This window comes from Camellia sinensis, chromosome 12 (genome assembly GCF_055761805.1).
Source record: "Camellia sinensis isolate YWXY chromosome 12, ASM5576180v1, whole genome shotgun sequence".
Classification (NCBI taxonomy): Eukaryota; Viridiplantae; Streptophyta; class Magnoliopsida; order Ericales; family Theaceae; genus Camellia; species Camellia sinensis.
In genome coordinates, this window is record NC_138972.1 from 104,129,488 (window position 1) to 104,147,378 (window position 17,891).

The window sequence follows — 17,891 nt, forward strand, 5'->3', positions numbered from 1 at the left end:
TATACTGTAGCAGTTCTAATGTAAAAAATATATAAAATGTGCATTAAATTTTTATTTTTTTTGACATAATTTGTTATTTAACCAACTTTTAAAGGACAGTGATCACCAAGACATTTAGGCCCCATTTGGGGTGTTAGTTTTTTGACTAAAATAATTAAAAAAATCCAAATATTTAATCACATCACCCTATGGTTTTACACGTCTTTACATAAAAAATAATAAAAAAATCACCTAAAATAATCACTCCACTTAGACCATTGAATAATTTCTCCACTTCCCAAACATTCTTTTAATGTTAATGTTTTTTTTTTTTTTTTTTTTTTTTTTTTTTTAACAGCAGAAAATAGAAACTTTGTTGATGATAATGAAAGGTACAAGATGTACACACAAAACATCAAAATATCAATAAAGAAAGAATGATGCACAAACCATCACAATAGACTAGATCATCCCAACTATGTTAATACCAAAAAAACCCATCGTATCATATGCTAAGCACCCCCAAGGGAGAGCAACACCCAAAAAAGACAACAAAGGGAAATCAACCAATCCTGTTGAAGACAAAGCAAATCTGGGGGGAACATAATGTTAATGTTAGTTAATAAAGAAAAAGTAAAATCAATGGGTAAGAGGCATAGAGATATCAAGTGAAATTACTTTTATTTTATTTTATTTTTTCACATGCCCATTTGCATGCTATCGTTGTGTTGGTAAAGGTTGACAAAAATGAAAGCTTTGGGATGAAAATAAGGACTTAGTTACTTCATTTACGACCCATTCAATTTCTAACCCAACTCTCCACAAGTCAATAGTCAAAATCTCTAAGACTCCAACATCAAACGTAAAACATGAAAAATCTTCAAGTCATATATACCACTTGATGGCATAATGTTGCATATAAATATCCTGCCTATGCTGCATATAGTTTTACCAACTCATTGCTTGCCTAAAACAATAAGATGATGAGACCCCTAAACATTGTATTATTAGCCATTCTTGCATTGGTTTTTCTTCTAAGCATGATCAAACCTCATGAAGCTAGTAGAGTCTAAAATGAAAAGGAAGAAAATCTTCTATTACCGTCTCTGAGGGTTCCTATCCCCCCTTGGGGACCAAATACCCCCACCTACATCCCAACACCTAGCATCAAAGCTAGTACCATCAACCAAAAAAGCTTTGCAAGTCATGTTATGCCTTCTCCAGAAGCAGAAGACTGGATAAAAAAGGAAAATAGTTTCCTACACTCTATGAAGAGGAGTCCGGTCCCTTCTAAGGGACCAAATCCCCCTACCTACATCCCACCACCTAGTATCAAAGCTAGTACCATCAGCAAGAAAATTTTTGCAGGTCATGTTATGCCTCCTCCTGAGGCAGAAAAGTGGACAAAAAAAGAAAATAGTTTGCTACGCTCTATGAAGAGGAGTGCAGTCCCTTCTAAGGGACCATATCACCCCACCTACATCCCAACACCAAACATCAAAGCTAGTACCATCAGCCAAAATTTTTTTGTAGGTCATGTTATGCGTCCTCCTGAAGTTGAAAAGTGGATAAAAAAAGAAAATAATTTACTGCGCTCTATGAAGAGGAGTCTGGTTCCTCCTTTCGGACCCAATCCCCCCACCTACATTCCAACACCTAGCATCAAAGCTAGTACCATCAGCCAAAAAAGTTTTGCAAGGTCATGGTAAGCCTCGTCCTGCATACCCACAACTCATGTGTTCCCTTAGGTGTGGCCACAAATTAATTTTAAATATTATTAATTGATCAGAACTCATTGACAATATCACAATATCTTTACCTTTGTGACTAAAAATAAGTCAAACAAAAATAAGACTGGTGCAAATCAAATTGTAATATTTTTTCCAATTGTTTATTTGTTGTTGTGTTGGGTATATCATATGTACTACTGGAGCTATAGAATACAAACAAGACAAAAGAATGCTTTTTGGTTTTTATTTTTTATAGTGATTTGATCATAGTAGAAGAATAAAAAAAGCTATTTTTTGCTTCTTACTATAGCCCTGTTTGGTAGAGTTGTGGGAAAGTGCTTATACCTTATGCCTAAACAGTTTATACCTTATAACTTTCAGCTTAAGCTGATTTCCAGTTTATTCTTAAAGCATCTCCTGCCTCACTCAAAGAATAAGCTGATTTCTAACTTCCACAAAGCTATAAGCTATAAGCTAAACCAAACACATCAAAATAGCTTAAATTAAGCTGAAAGCTGAAATAAGTTGTAAATAATTTCTGCCAAATAGGCACTATATGCTATTGTTGTTGTTGCTGCTGAAGATCTTTTGTGTAGGTAATTTTCTCCGAAAGCACTTATTATTGAAGTAAAAAGTTAAATATTGTAAAGAATTTAACTTAGAATGATGAAGTGTGGTTGAAATTCAATTGATATATTATAAGATTTATACATAAAATGAATTTGAATTATACATTGATATTTTTAAATAAAAATTCTAACCATACGGTGTTGCTCTTACTAAAATAAAAGTGACAACTTGTAAATAAAATTGTCATTTAAGGTATTTTTGAAATTGTAAGCACTAAAAAATGGTGTACTACTATAACATATAAGAGTATCAGAGACTACTTTTTTTCTCTCCCTGGATGAAAATTTTGTTATAAAAAATATTAAGAGTCGTCTCAAAAAAAAAAAAAAAAAAAACTAATCATGTATTTTGAAAATGTTGTTAATAAATGCATTATTAGAAAGAAAAACAAAAACAAAAACAAAAACAAAAACAAGAAAAAAAAATTCATGCCAAAAATATTTATTTTTGAGATAAAAAATTTGGTCAAAAAAGAAAAAAAAAATTACTTTTTGAGATAAAAAAGTTTGGTACCCAAAAAAAAAAAAAAAAAAAAAAAATTGCACGTCAATGCAAGTTTCTAAAAGAACTTACAAATTAATGGAAAAGTTTATCCATTTTAATAATTAAAATTATAATATTTTTCATGAATTTGTAAATATTTGGTAGAAATGCCACTGAATTGTAATTTCTCATTAAAAAAATGAGGAAATTACACTACTAGTCTGTATACTTTGACTCTTGTTTCATTTTGATTCCTGTAATTTTAATTGAATCGATTTTGACAATGAATCTTCTATTTTGTCTCAAATTGGTCAAATTGTTAGCATTTTTTATGGCATGTGTCATGCTTGTAAGAGCAAAATTATAAACTTGATCAATTTAGTGACTTAATCTCAACCAATTCCGTAAAACATTTCTGTCAAAAACCCTAATGACATAATCAATTGAACCAAATTGATGTAAAATTTAAAATTAAGGGTCAATATTAAACCAATTGAAACTATAAAGATTAAAATGACACAAATAAAATATAAGGACTATCGATGTAATTCACTCAAAAAAAAAAAAAACAAAAACAAAAAGTAATTCATCACTAAATGTTTAGTTTTTTTTTTTTTTTTTGGAACTAAATGTCTTCTTTGGTCACTAAAACTATAACAATAACATTTTTAAAAAATAAAATATTTTTTTTTAAAAAATTAATTTTATTTTAAAATTTTTATTACTAAAAATGTAACTAGTCTGCTTGTCTACTTGACTCTGTTTGTACAATGCGTGCCAAATGACCACCGAGGTACTATATGGCATCTCCTATATTAGCATTTTTTTTTATTTATCTTTTTATCTTTTTTAGATCACATTACCTTTTTATTTTTTGTATATATTTTCATAAAAAAATTAAAAAGTATACTTATTTAAATCATCTTAAACACCCTCCTGAAAGGTTTAGCAAATTCTGGTGTAAAACTATGGTATTTACGGGCCAAATTGTTTCAATTAAAACAATAGAAATTAAAGTAAAATTTGAATCAAAATATAAGAGTAGAAAATATAAGGGACAATTACAAGAAAGCCATAAGATTTGATTCTTATAACAAAATAAACCTTGAATTTCTAATTTTTTGATTTGTTTTTAATATAAACCAATTGCCTATTTTCAGCAACTCCTCTTCTTTGTTGATAGGGATGGCAATTTGAACCTGACTTGATGGAGACTCGACCCCCCGACTTCAATTAGAACGGTTTTTTCCCAAAAAATACGAACGACGGGCCGACGAAGGTATTCGAAAATGAATCCCTGACAATTTTTGGGTCAGGGATGGTGATACATTTCCCAACCCTGGCCCCGGCTCCGTTCCAGTCCTCATCCTCGTTTTTCCTGATGTGAAATTACTATTATACCCCTATATATATATATGTAAACTAAACCTTAAAACATAGCTCACACTCACACACAAGATTGACGGCCTCTACCTCCCATTTATCTCTCGGTTTCTCTCTCTCTCTCTCTCGGTTTCTCTCGCTCTCTCTCTCTCTCTCTCTCTCTCTCTCTCTCTCTCTCTAAAAGCCTCTCATCACCATCGATCTCCCTTCCTCCGCTGTCCTCTTCTCCCTCCTCCCATCACTGTCGATCTCCCTCATTCTCCGCTATCTTCAGCGAGAAAGAGTTGTGGTTAGGGTTTTCGATCTCGGCGAAAGTGACCTTAGATCAAGCAGACTGACCGATGCCTTTTCGAAGCAATTGCTGAGTTGAATTTCCATCTTCGGAAGCCAGGCTTTGTGCTTGGGGCTACGACAAATTGTTATGCGACTTCGGACTTCAAACTACTAGATTCCTCTTTCATATGTCAATGGAAATGTTTGACATTAGTGATTGATTTAGTATTTCTCTATGTTTTCTATTTGTTTTCCTATTTCTCTGTGGTGTCTTAATCTATTGCTTCAATTAATTTGCAAGTTGGTAATTGTTCAAGCAAATTTGGCCCAATGTGTACTGTCGGGGATTTTTTAGAGTCAGGAAAACCCGATCCCCGTTAGGGGGTGGAGGCAGGGGGGTGATTGGTTCCCCCCCGGGGATCAGGGACGAGGACGGGGAGTGCAATCCCCCGCCCCGACCTGTTGTCATTCCTATTTGTTGCTGCAAATTTTACAAGGTACAAGTGTAATATGTACAGGTTATAAGTGCAAATTGTATGGAGTACTCCAAATCTTTTATTATTTTTTGTTTTTAGTGAATATTATGATTTGTTAAAAAAAAATAGTTTACTTTTACAAGGCATTTAGAATGTAAATAAATAAATAAATAAATTGAGGATTTGAGCATTGTAACAAAATAAATATTGAATTTTTAAGTTGGTCAATTTAAATTCTAAACTTTTATTTTTTTTTAGTCAAACGATTTGCCTATTTTTTTAAAAAGTAAAATCCATGAAAAAAATAGATATTTTTAGTCATTAAAATAATAAAAGAATGATATTTTAGACATTTTATATATACACATTGAGTTTAATGACTTAAATATCTTTTTCTTTTCTTTTTTTTTTTTTATCGATTTTACCTTAAAACAAATAGACAAATTGTTTAGACTGAAAACAAATCAAAGATTTAAGATTTTTAAATTAACAAAATTGAAAACTCAAGTTTATTTTGTTATAAGGCTCTAATCATGAGATTTTTTTAATAATAATTGTCTCAAAAATTTCTAAAAACAAAAATATAGTACATAAATTTCAAAAACAATTTTGACAAAGAAGTTGGTTAAAAACTGATTTTTTAATTTTTTTTGACTTTTTGAAAAAAACGTGTAAAAAAGCAAAAAGATAATGTGATTTGTTTGGTGTAGCTTTTCTTAAGTTAAAAGTTGATAATCAGAAAGCAAAAGTTAAAAGCATCACTTCCCCAACTTTTAAATAATCAATTTTTTTAGCTTATTTAAGTTATTTCTGCCTAATAAGTTATAAGCAGAAGTTACACTAAATAGTTTGGCACAGACTTCCAAATTAAAATAAGCTATAATTACCCTATAAAAGTTGTACCAAACATCTTCTTAAAATAGATTAAAAGTTGACTTTTAACTTTTAGCCATCTTTCCAAAAGAGCGTAAATAAACAAATTATTTAGCCTTCATTTGGCATCCCAATCTTCGACTAAAATAACCACAAAATGACAAAATAGGCTAAAAAGCTAATAAAACAAAATGTCACATCCAAACCATAATTATTTCATTTTTTCTTTTACAAAAGTCAAAAAAAATTAAAAAGTCCATCCAAACGAGGCTTTTTAGCGCAGGCTCAAATAGTCAAAAACGTCAAAAGGCCAACTTATATACCAAACGAACCCTAGTGGGCCATGACAAGTCAACAACCAGCAGTTAATTCAAATCCGTGCCAAACGGCAACCTCACAGAAATGGATGGATGTTAAACTTGCTAAAAGAAACTTCTCCATCTATTTGATGAGTGAGCGCCAAAATTTATAATTCAGAACTGTTAAATCTGACTAAACAAATTTGAAGAAAATGATACTAATATTGTTAGGTTTTATTTATTGGCAATCCCGTTTGACAAAACTCCTTTCAGTTGTATTTATTTTCGCACATTTATTTCAGTGAGGTTATGAGTGTTTAGATGCGAATCCAACCCGAATTGAGCCTTTCAGAGAAGTTTGTGATGCAAATATTTTCAAGATTGCCACTTCGCTGATTATTACGGGGGTCGAGTTGCCTGGTCAGCTCGCGGCCCGAAGCAAAATGCAAAAATGCATTCAAAGTTGCCTGTCCGATCATGTTATATTTTTCCAGTTTTTCTAGTTTTGGCCTTCCCGCTCGAGCGGGAAAAGGGACGCTCGAGCGTGGATTGGAAGCTCTCAGCATCTCTGCAGTCGCCTGAAAAAGTACTGGATGGTGTGATTCGCCGCTCGAGCGGCAAAACCGACGCTCGAGCGTGGAGCTTGTATGAAATCACAGAATTTGAAGTCTCCGCTCGAGCGGGTAAAAGGGCGCTCGAGCGGACCGCGCGATCCCAGATTTCCAGATTTGTTAAAGGAGTTGGTTTTCTTCTGAAACTAGGATTGCTTTGGTTTTCTATAAATAGTTGGATTTCTCCCAACACTAGAGGAACTTCTCCAGATCTTATTTTTGGATCTTAAGGTTTATATCTGGAGAGATTTTGCTAGTTTTCTTTGATGTTTGATTGAGTATTCAACTCATGGTTTAAAGAGAGTACATCAAAGGTTGTGTTTTGTTCTACAAAAGAGAGAGTTGTTCTTCGGTGGATTCTGAAGAATTCGAGGCTGAAGCTTTGGTGGATTCCGGGGTGGCTCATCGTAAAGACAATTTCGAGGTGAAGATGGGGTTGGAAGAGGCACATAGAGGTTGGTTCAATTAGGCGTTGTGGATTCGCTAGGTAATTGAGAGTATACCTGTGTAATTCCTTTAAATCTTCTTAGTGGATTGTTCTTGTGGCTGTTGCCCGTGGTTTTTTTATCACAGTTGGAGGTGTCCAATTGTGGTTTTTTCCACGTTAAATCGTTGTGTCTCTTTGTCTTGATTGTTTGATTGTTTGATTGGGATTGTTATATTCTGCTTTAAATTGATACATAATCACAAATCAACATCTAGGGGATTTCTAGATTTTTCAAATATAAAACCTAACAAATAGAAAGACTTGTTTAAAGATCATTTTCTCTGGTTTGGGATAAATATATTCTCTCTTCTCCCTCCCTTAGCTTCTACAATTGGCCATAAGCAGAGGCGGAGCCAAAGAAGGCCTTGGGGGATCACGTGCCCCCATCAATTTTGAACGTTTTTTGTTTTTGTTTTGTGGTGTTATAGAAAATGTATTCTTTTTTTTCTTAACATGTTCTTTGGCTAAGGATTTATTGTATTGTTCACAATAAGTAGTTATTTGATACTTTGGGAGCACTATGTGATATTGTTTATGTAATAGCCTAAACCAATAATGTAGTGGGAAATCGTATGGATTGATATATTTAACTCATTATTTTCAAACAGTTGACAAACTATATAGTGTGATTTGTGATTTCTCATGCTTTGAGCAACACATAGGCAACGCTATATGATACTCTACGATTATTTAATAATTTTCATTCAAAACACATTATTTATAAGTAATATCATCTCTTTAATGTTTTCTGTCAAATAAAAATTAAATAAATTTTATAATAATTTGTGCTATAAATAATGTATTTTTATTTTCTAAAATTAGAAATTTTGATACATAATTTCTTTTACTAAAATTACAAATTTACATCACCATCCTGCACTGAGCGATTATACACTATTATAGAATTTGAATTTGTTCCTATTAATAATAATTTTTAATTTCTTATGCTTAAATTTAGCTCATAAAAGTATTATTATCTTAACGTTGATCATGATTTTTTTTCAAATAAAAAATTATAATTAATAAGTACCTTCTTTAACTTAATTTTCTGACTCCGCCGTTAATAAGCACCGCCGTTGGAAGCCAACTTCTCAGCCTATTGTGCAAGCAGCACACGTAGAGAAAGATGCAGGCAGTCATGATCGGCTCCACCATCATTGGTAGAAGACACATCTGGAGACTCTGCTCTGCGTCTATGTTCTTTTTTTCCAGTGGCGGAATTAAGAAATTAAATCAGAATGGACACTAATTGATTACAACTTTATTTTTTTTTCCATAACCAACAATAAGAAGATAATAATAATTTTTGAATTAATAATATAAATTATTACAAAAGTATTTCATATAAAATTTTACAATTAACTTTGAGTAAAATCGAAAAACAAGTATTGCATGTAACTAGTGTATCATCGACAATGTAAAAAAATTACATATTTACATCTTAAAATAAATTATATAATGGTAAGATAAATCAAATTTTTACAAATTTTGAGTAAAAATTTCATGTAATAATAACATCACGTCATTATTGACATATAATATTACCAACCAATAGTACAACAACATATGAAGGGTGAACTCCACATGCAATTATAACTAACAGTCTAGTAATTTTTTTTATATATAGTGAGATCAATTATATTTGCTTATCAATGATGATAGATATTACTTTTATATTGAGTTTTTTTCACAAAATTTTCATACATAAAAATATAATTTGTTGTAATCACTTCATTTTCAATAAAACAATCACTATTGTTTTCATAAATTTAAAAATGTCCTTAATATTTTATTCTAAATATTATTTTTGTTTAAAATTTTATATATACACATATGTGGAAGGCAAAAAAAAAAGGGAAAAATCCAAGAGGGGCGTGTGACCCCCCTAGGCAACCATGTGGCTCCGCCACTGCTTTTCCCTTGCCACCACATCTCTCATAAGGAAAAGTTAACTTTTTGTTTTTTTTTTAAATGTGTTGGAAAATAAAAAGATGATATAACTCAAATAAGTCAATAAATCAATAAGTTAACTTTTTTCCAAATGGCCAAAACATCTACAATCTTTGCCAGAATGAATGACCATAGTCGACCGTCGGAGAAAATATTTGAAAAACACCAATTCGTATTTGGAGGAAACATAGCCTGCACCACCGCGATTTTACCTTCTTTTTACTTTGGTTTTGGCCACAAATAAAAAGCACTAATTTTTTTTTTTTCAAAATCTTTGTTGCACAATGTACATCAAATGTTTATAGCAATTCCTGAGTGAGTATAGTTTTATTTTTATTTTTATTTTTTTTGATTAGTTTGACAAACACAATTTCTCATAATTGTTATTCTTTTTGGTAAACCATTTTTTCCCGGTGTTGTAATTCATTGAGCTCTTGAGAAGCATGGCATGGGTGTGCAACAATTCTACCTTCGATGAGTTCTTAGATGATGAGATTTTTGGTAGAATTTATAGTGAGGTGGCAGTAGCGGAAAGCACTTCTCTTGGGCTGATTTATTGAAATTGTTTTAGTCGTGGAAATTGTTAATTACTGGACTAGTAGTGATATCATTCCAATAAAAATGAAGCACAAATCTAAATGCTATCCAAGAAAGAAAATGTCAACAAAATTTTATAGGAAAGGGCCTGGATGTTTCCTCATTATTAACATAAATCACATATTTGGAACTTGAATTTGCTGGGGAAAATAAGAAAAAAATAAAATAAAATGAGACTAAAAAGAAAATCCATTCACAATTTTTCATAAAATGAATGTCTGATTCATTATCACAACTAAAATTTTGCTTTAGGAGTTACATTTGCCAAATAAAAAACCAACTACAGTTTTATCTTCGAGTTAAATAACAATCCATTTTGAAGCCAATTCTTTATCAAAAGGAGCTTATACCAAGAATGTCGCATTCAAAAGCTTAGAGGATATTTCAGATGATTCACCAATAGAGTTTTATTACATTTAGAAAACTACAACATATGAACAATGGCAAGGGTTACAACAGGTTACAAGGGACACAAATTTTTAAATCATATATAGAGACAAACACAACTTTGCCGTACATTTGGAGGGGCAAAAAATTTTTTTGACGGCAATTATGGTTGAGATCCACATTTGTTTCCATACCATACCCCACTTAATGGTGTTTGGGGAATTGCATTTTTGACTTTTTTTTCTTTTAGTTTATTTTTGTCTTTAATGGATTTTAAAAAAAATTCAAAAAGCTTTAGATTTTTAGTTTCTGCTCGATAAAATGAATTAGAAAATTATAAATTTTTTAAAAAAACTCAAAAAAAATCTAGAAAAAATAAAAATAAATAATCTTTTTTAACTTATTTTCATCTTTAATATAATTTTTTTTCTGGAATTTTTCACAAAAAAAAAAATACATTTTTTAGACTCGTCTCAATAAGACAAATCGGAAAAATATAAAATTTTTATGTAAGTTTAAAAATAAAAAAAAAAAGATGAAAAAAATTTGAAAAAAAAGGCAATTTTTTTTTCCCCGGCCAAAATGGGCCTTCAGAACTCTTGCACATGCTACAACAAATGAATTCATCAAACATTTAGGCCAAGTTTGGGAACATCCCAAAAAGTTAAAAAGTCAAAAAGTTACTCAAAAAGTTAAAAAGTTATCACTATTCACCAAAAGTCAACAATTACGGCTGCACAACTCCCAATTCTAATTTTCTCCTACAAATCAATTTTTATAATTTTTTATTATACATTTTTCCATAAAAAGTCAAAAAGTTAACCCAAACATTCATATTTTCAACCTCAAATTTTTAGTCTAAAAAGATAAAAAGTGCACTTATTTAATCTTCCTAAACTTGGCCTTAGTGCAAGAATTTTGACAAACATAGTGCCGCCCCAACTCGGCCTGCATCTTTCTCTACGTGTGCTGCTTGCACGAATTAATAGGTTGAGAAGTTGGCTTTCAACGGCAATGCTCATTTCCGATTGTGGGTTGTCTTTAGAAGTTGGTAAAAAAAAATAAATTTGATTTTTTTAGTTTTTTTTTTAAAAAAAAAAATGTAAAAAAAATAAAAAGTTGATGTGACTTAAAATAAATTAAAAGTTAATTTTTGACTTTTAACTAAGTTTTCAAATTAGGCTTGTAGAAACTGAGGGAGCTGAGAGAATTTATTTATCCCAAACCAGAGAGAATGATCTTCAAACAAGTCTTTTTTTTCGGATTTTATATTTACTAGTATCATTTTCTTCAAATTTTGTTTAGTTAAATTTAAAAGTTTTGAATTTTAAATTTTGACGCTCATTCATCAAAAAGATGGAGAAGTTTAAGGTATTTATGTTGTGTTTGATTATGAGATTTGAGAAAAGATTTAGAAAAAAAAAATATATAAAATTATGTAAATTATAAATATATTTTATTCAAATTTTATTTATTTTTTTCTTATTCTTTTTTAATTTTTCTTCTCAAATCTTCTACCTAAATGCAATTTTAACGTACATCCATTTACGTGAAGTTGCGTTTTGAAATAAATTTGACTGTTGGTTGCTGACTTATCCTGGCCCACTGGCATCTGAATTAGCTGTCACATTTTAATTAGTGTGAGGCACCACCACCTGTCACATGTAATGTGATGCACACAACTAATCAATAATTTTTCTTTAGGCAAACAAATAATTCTCTGCCTTGGGCGATGGGACGAGAGAATGTTTAGGTTGAAGAATTCTTTAATGCATTGGATGTTTTCCAGTTTCTGACTCGAGAATTGAAAGTCGCATCTCGGGAATTCCATTCTTCAATTTAAAATTTATTATTAATTTTAATGCATTTAAATTATTTATTTTATAAAAATTCTCATGTATATTTATAAAAAAAAAATGTCAGTTTGATAATTATAATTTTTTTTATTATATTTATCTTTAAAACAATAAATGATTTATTTTAAAAAATATATAGTTGTTATCTATTTTTTAAAATAAATGTAATAAAATAAAAATATTATAATTATTAAATTAATTTAATTTTTTTGTCATATGTAAATAATCTTAAAAAATGACCTCAGATTCATAACTAGTAATGGGCTTCACTAGCCTCCAATTTTTTTAGATTCAAACCAACTTAAAAAACCTCAAGTTTTGATGGACTAGATTGCGACCAAAGCTTCAAACATTCAAAACCCCCCAAAAATTGAAAATAAAATGAGAAAATCAACCGAGAAGACTAGCTTGGGAAGTAGGTTGACTTTTTGACTATTTTAAAATTTTTGACTGGGTTTGGGTTGTCTTTTTGACTTTTGTGAGAGAAAAAATAAAATAATTATAATTTAAATATAACATTTTAATTTATTGACTTTTTAACCTATTTTATCTTTTTGTGATTAAAAAAGCCACCAAACTCATTTTAATCCATTAGTAAGTGCAGTCCGACTTATCATGTTACATAATTTTCAACTTCAATTTAAATAGTGTATAAAAAAATTAAATTTTTTCCCCTCACAAGTTAAATTTCATGTAGTTTTCTTTTGTTGCCATGGTAGGGGGGCGGGGGGAGAGGGTGACATCCAATCCCCCTATTCTTTCTCTTTCCTTTCGGTCTACGTGGGTGATTTGTTTTTTTCTCAGATCGGATCTTTTGGCCTTCAAGTCTGTTTGGTGTTAGTTTTTCAATTTCCTAAGAATACAAAAAACTTGTTTGGAGAACGGTTTTAAAAATTGTTTAAATTTTTTTTTAATAATACCTACATTTTAGAAAACATTAAAAGGTTGTTTTTGAATTTTTAGAAACTGCTTTCAAACAAAAATTAAAATTATTCCACTTTATATATATATATATATATATATATATATATATTTAATTTTGTTTTTAAAAACATGAGCGAACACGAAAATACTAAAAATGATACCAAATAGGCCCTTCACAGGCTCTAATTTAGGTAGAGGGATAGCAATTGACACTGCTTTCATATTTTTTCGCTTGCCCAACTTGCATGCTACTGTGATTTTCATGGATTACATGTTCATGTAGGGTTGGTAAATAAATGAAAGTCTTTCATATGCAAATTTTTAATCGCTTATCAAACCTTACTAGTCAACGGTCAAAAAACCCCATCAAATGGACAATAGAAAAATAAAATAAAATAATAATAATAATAAAACAAACTTGATAGCTTGATGCATATAAATAGTGCCCCTCCCTGCATTAATTATGTGTAGTTTTGTTTACTCTTTGCATGCATGCACAACAAGATGAGACCTCTAAGCATTGTTTTAGTCATTCTAGCAGTGCTAGCTCTTCTTTCGAGCATCAAACCACATGAAGCTAGTAGAGTCCTACACGAAGAAGAAAAAATGTGGATGAAAAAAGAAAATCTTCACTTACAGTCTCTGCCAAAAGTTCCCGTACGTACTCCTGGACGAAATCCTAGCAACCTACCCGGGCCGCCTCCCAGTAGCACTAAGGCCAGTACTATCAGCTAGAAAGGCTATGCAAGTCATGCTATGCCTCCTCCACCACCACCTCTTGTGTAATCACAACTGATGGTTCCATTTGGTGAGGCCAAAAAATAATCAGAAATAAAACCTTCTCTCAGTAAATAATAATTTTATTTTAAAAGTTGGAAACACCAAATTGTAGTAGTGAGTAAAATAAGACATGTTCAATTCATATTGTAATAATTTTAAACTCATTATTTATATATGTTGTTATAGGCGTGTATTATATATTTATTTGTTCTCTGCAATAAAGTAAGCTTAAGAGAACGATTAGTTTATGTGTTTTGATAATCCTTATAATGGAAGAATAAAAGAGCCAAGTGATTTCTACATCTTTAATTCTTGTCATGTTGTTATTGTTATTGTAGCTCCTTTGTGTACGGGGGTTTTGCAAAAGCACACTACTGATTAAAATAGAGCAAGGCAAGAACAAACAACATATATTATTCTTACAAAAAAAAGTTATACAAAGTAATAAATTTTATAAATTTGTCTTACTAATTGATGTGGCAAGCAATGATGAAACTTTAAAATTTGAAATAGGATGTTGCACTGTAATAATATAATGTGTCTCCTCAACAAGTAAGAATTTATTAAATTTGTTAGTTGTTTGCATTAATCTATCCTTAATTTCTTGTTAGATGGCTTGTTCTTTATATATTGTTGTGAATTACCAAAAAAAAAAAAAAAAAAAAAAAGAGAAAAAAAAGAAAAGAAAAGAAAATTATGTGTCAATCATCTATGATAGATTTAAATACTTACAAGTCACATACACCTTTTTAATGCTCCAATAAGTCTCAAAATGTTTATTTTGCTTCAAAATTTTTAGAGATATTAATAGGTGAAAAAAGAAATAGGATTTATAAATAAATAAGTTTGGCCATTAAGATCGGTACGTAAGTCTCTCAAATAACAATACTTATATGCATTCATGCATTTTCATTTTCAAAAGAAACGTCTCACCAACCAAAACTTTGATGTAAAAAAGGAGATTGCACAAGTTAATGGATCAAGATTTTTTTTTTCCCCAATGCATGAGAGATAAATTATTATATACATAATGAGAATTGCACCAAATTATGCATTCAAATATAAAAAAGATCAACAAATAATTACAAATATATAAATGATACCAGTAAACTTCAAAAAATAGAAGGTACAAGAATTCACATGAAGAGTAATTTTACACCAGAGAAGTCACATGGAGAGTAATCCACATCTCCATATCCCACATCAATGACGTTGGTGATTCCTCCAACAAGCTCACCAGAGAAGTTGCTGCCTTTGGCCTCCTGGAACCACCGCTTTACGCAGTCTGACACCATCGTTGACAGCGGTGTTGTATGGTGGTTCTCCCTATCACTGTTGCTGCTTCCACTACCATTCTTCTTCTTCTTCCAACCTCAATTTGCTGACAATTTTGGTGAGTTTAGTGTTTTTGGGACTCAACTACTATTGTAGATTTAGCTGTTGCTGCTTTGATCTGTATATATATATATATATATATATATATATATTTGTTCTTGGTGGGTTTGGAAGATAATTTGATGAATATTTGATTTCATGATCCAAATTTTGAGGATTTATATAGGGTTTTTAGTGAAGGGAGATGAATTTTTCGATCAAATTCTAAAAGAGAGAGGTTTGGTACAAGAAGAAAGAGGAGAGAGAATGAGAGAGTGAGTGTTATATATAGGTGTGAGTGAGGGACCTTGGGCTACAAAAAAAATTATTGTGGACCTCTTGCATTATTAAAAGTTAGAGAGGGATGGTAGACCAATTTTTCCTTATTTTTATGTCGGTAGTATGTTTGTATATTTATGCACAATTATCTAGTGAATTTTGTGGGAAGCACCATCACTTTCTTTAGTTTGTGTTTTCAAATAGAATTTTGAATTTTTAAGTTATCAGCTCGAGAATTGTTATATGAATCATAGCCAAAAGGAGAGAGAATGGGCGAGGTAGGAGGATGGCAATCGGTGATGCATGGGCGAAGAAAGCAGGTAAGGAGGTGTGAAGAGATTGACAAAAAGGCTAATTCTATCTACATAGTTTTTGTTGATAACATTCCATGGTCCATGACTCTAAAGGGACTTTATTCTCTATTTGGAAAGTTTGGGGTTGTAAATGATGTGTTCATTCCAAACAAGATAAGGAAAGCTACAAAGACAAGATTTGCCTTTGTCAAATACGATTGTCATGTTGTAGCATCTATGGAAATCCAAAAAGCTAATTGTTTGTGGTGTGATGATAAGGCTCTGAAGGTAAAGAAAGCAGAGTTTGGGAAAGATCCAAAGCAAAAACCCAACGGTACAACCCAAGCAGTTATCAATGGAGGAAGGGGAAAAAATGATGTACGAAACATTAAGGCGCCCATGGGGAAGCCAGGGCCAAGGAGTACAGGATTCAAGTCCTATGCTAATGTTGTAAACAATGGATCATGCAAAGATTATAAGGAGCACACCATCGTCGTTAATGATTTAGGGAATGGGTGGCTGTTTGATAGCCTCATTGTGAAGTTAAAGAGTTATCACACTTTTTCAATTTTTCGGAAAGCAGTTCTTGAAAAAGGGACAAAAGGAGTTATAGTAAGGAAATTGGGGGCCGGGGGGGGGGGGGAGGAGAAGGTCGGCTGTAGTTTCTTGTAGTTCACCAGAACACTTAAAGGAGAACCAAGTTTTACTCAAAGAATGCTTGTAATAATGGTGTGAATTTGTCTCAGAATGGAATAAGGGTGCCCAAGTAGAGCAAGAAATGAGAGTATGGCTTTGTTGTTATGGTGTGCCGTTTAACCTATGGAGTACTAATACGTTCACAATGATAGGCAAACTTTGGGGGGAGGTAATTAAGCTTGACGAAGAAACATCTAAACAACTTTCCTTTCAGTGTAGACAAGTCAAAGTTGTTACAAAGTATATGGATTCCATTAATACAGTTATTCAGGTATGTTGCAAGAATAGACTTTATCCTGTCAGAGTTTGTGAGGAGCATGTCATGGTTTCTAAAGTGGTTAATGTGGCGTGTATGTGTACCATGCATGATTGCTCCAGCTCAAACAAATTGGAAAAGCAGGGAGGCAGCCATGGTAGCAGCTTGGAGAATGAGACAGTTGGAGTGGACGGGGTAGACGGAGTGGAGATGAATGATGTGGTACCTGTTGATGATGTGGCAAGATTACCAAGGAATGAGGTGGCAATGGCTCGGGTTAATGCTGAGGAAAATGAAAAAAAATGGTTCAAATTTCTCTTTTGTGGGGGAAACTGTTAGTCATTGCTTGGGAAACATAAGGGTGCCAGAGGCATGCAAAACTCAGATAGTTGAGGAGACACCATTCAATAACCAGAGGAGTAATGATGTTTGAGAAAGCGCAAGGGTGGAGAAGGTCACCACGTCTGGGTTTATGAAAAGCTTGAGTGAGAAGAGGTGCGAAGAGCCTGAAATAAACATAGAAATTCTGTTGGGTAGGGCCCAACCAGCTGAAGGACTATCTAAGCCCAAGTCTGTTCCAGCAGTATTGGACCATAATCATAGTATTATTAAGGGCAATCAGGCCCAATTGGGGCCTACTTTCTTATCGCCTAAATCTCAGCCTACAGCTAAACAAGGGTTATTTGTAGAGGAATCAAGCAGGGCCAAACCCCAAATAGCAAGCCTTTTAGGTCTAAGAAAATGTTTGTTCCAGAAAAAAGAAGTAGGAAACGAAGGTATGTTCAAAACAAAGAAAAGGAATTAAAGGGTAGAGGGTTGGCAATCATGAACAATTGGCATAAAAGACCAGTGTTTAGAGTGGCAGCATCAGCTCTGTCTCATTCAAGCTCGAGTGGGCAGAGTTCAGCCAGAATGATAAGCATATTAGCGGAGGCTAGAGAAACTATAAAACTGGGTAAAGATCTGGGCATCGATTTTGATAACAACGATGAAGAAGCTTTGAGAAGGCTTGTTGAGCTTGAAGAAGATGATGCTTTGAAAGTAGCATAGGGGAACGTTGTTGTTCGTGATTGAACAACATTATATGGTGGTCTTGGTGTTCTTCTCAAATTTTAATGATGTGATTGGCGTGGAATGTAAGGGGCATAGGGAGGCCGGAGAAAAAGAGGTTGATAAGAAATATGCTCAAAGAAATAAGAATTGATGTTGTGTTTTTGCAAGAAACAAAGAAATCGGTGATGTCATCCGACATAATTAAGTCTCTATGGCCAGGTG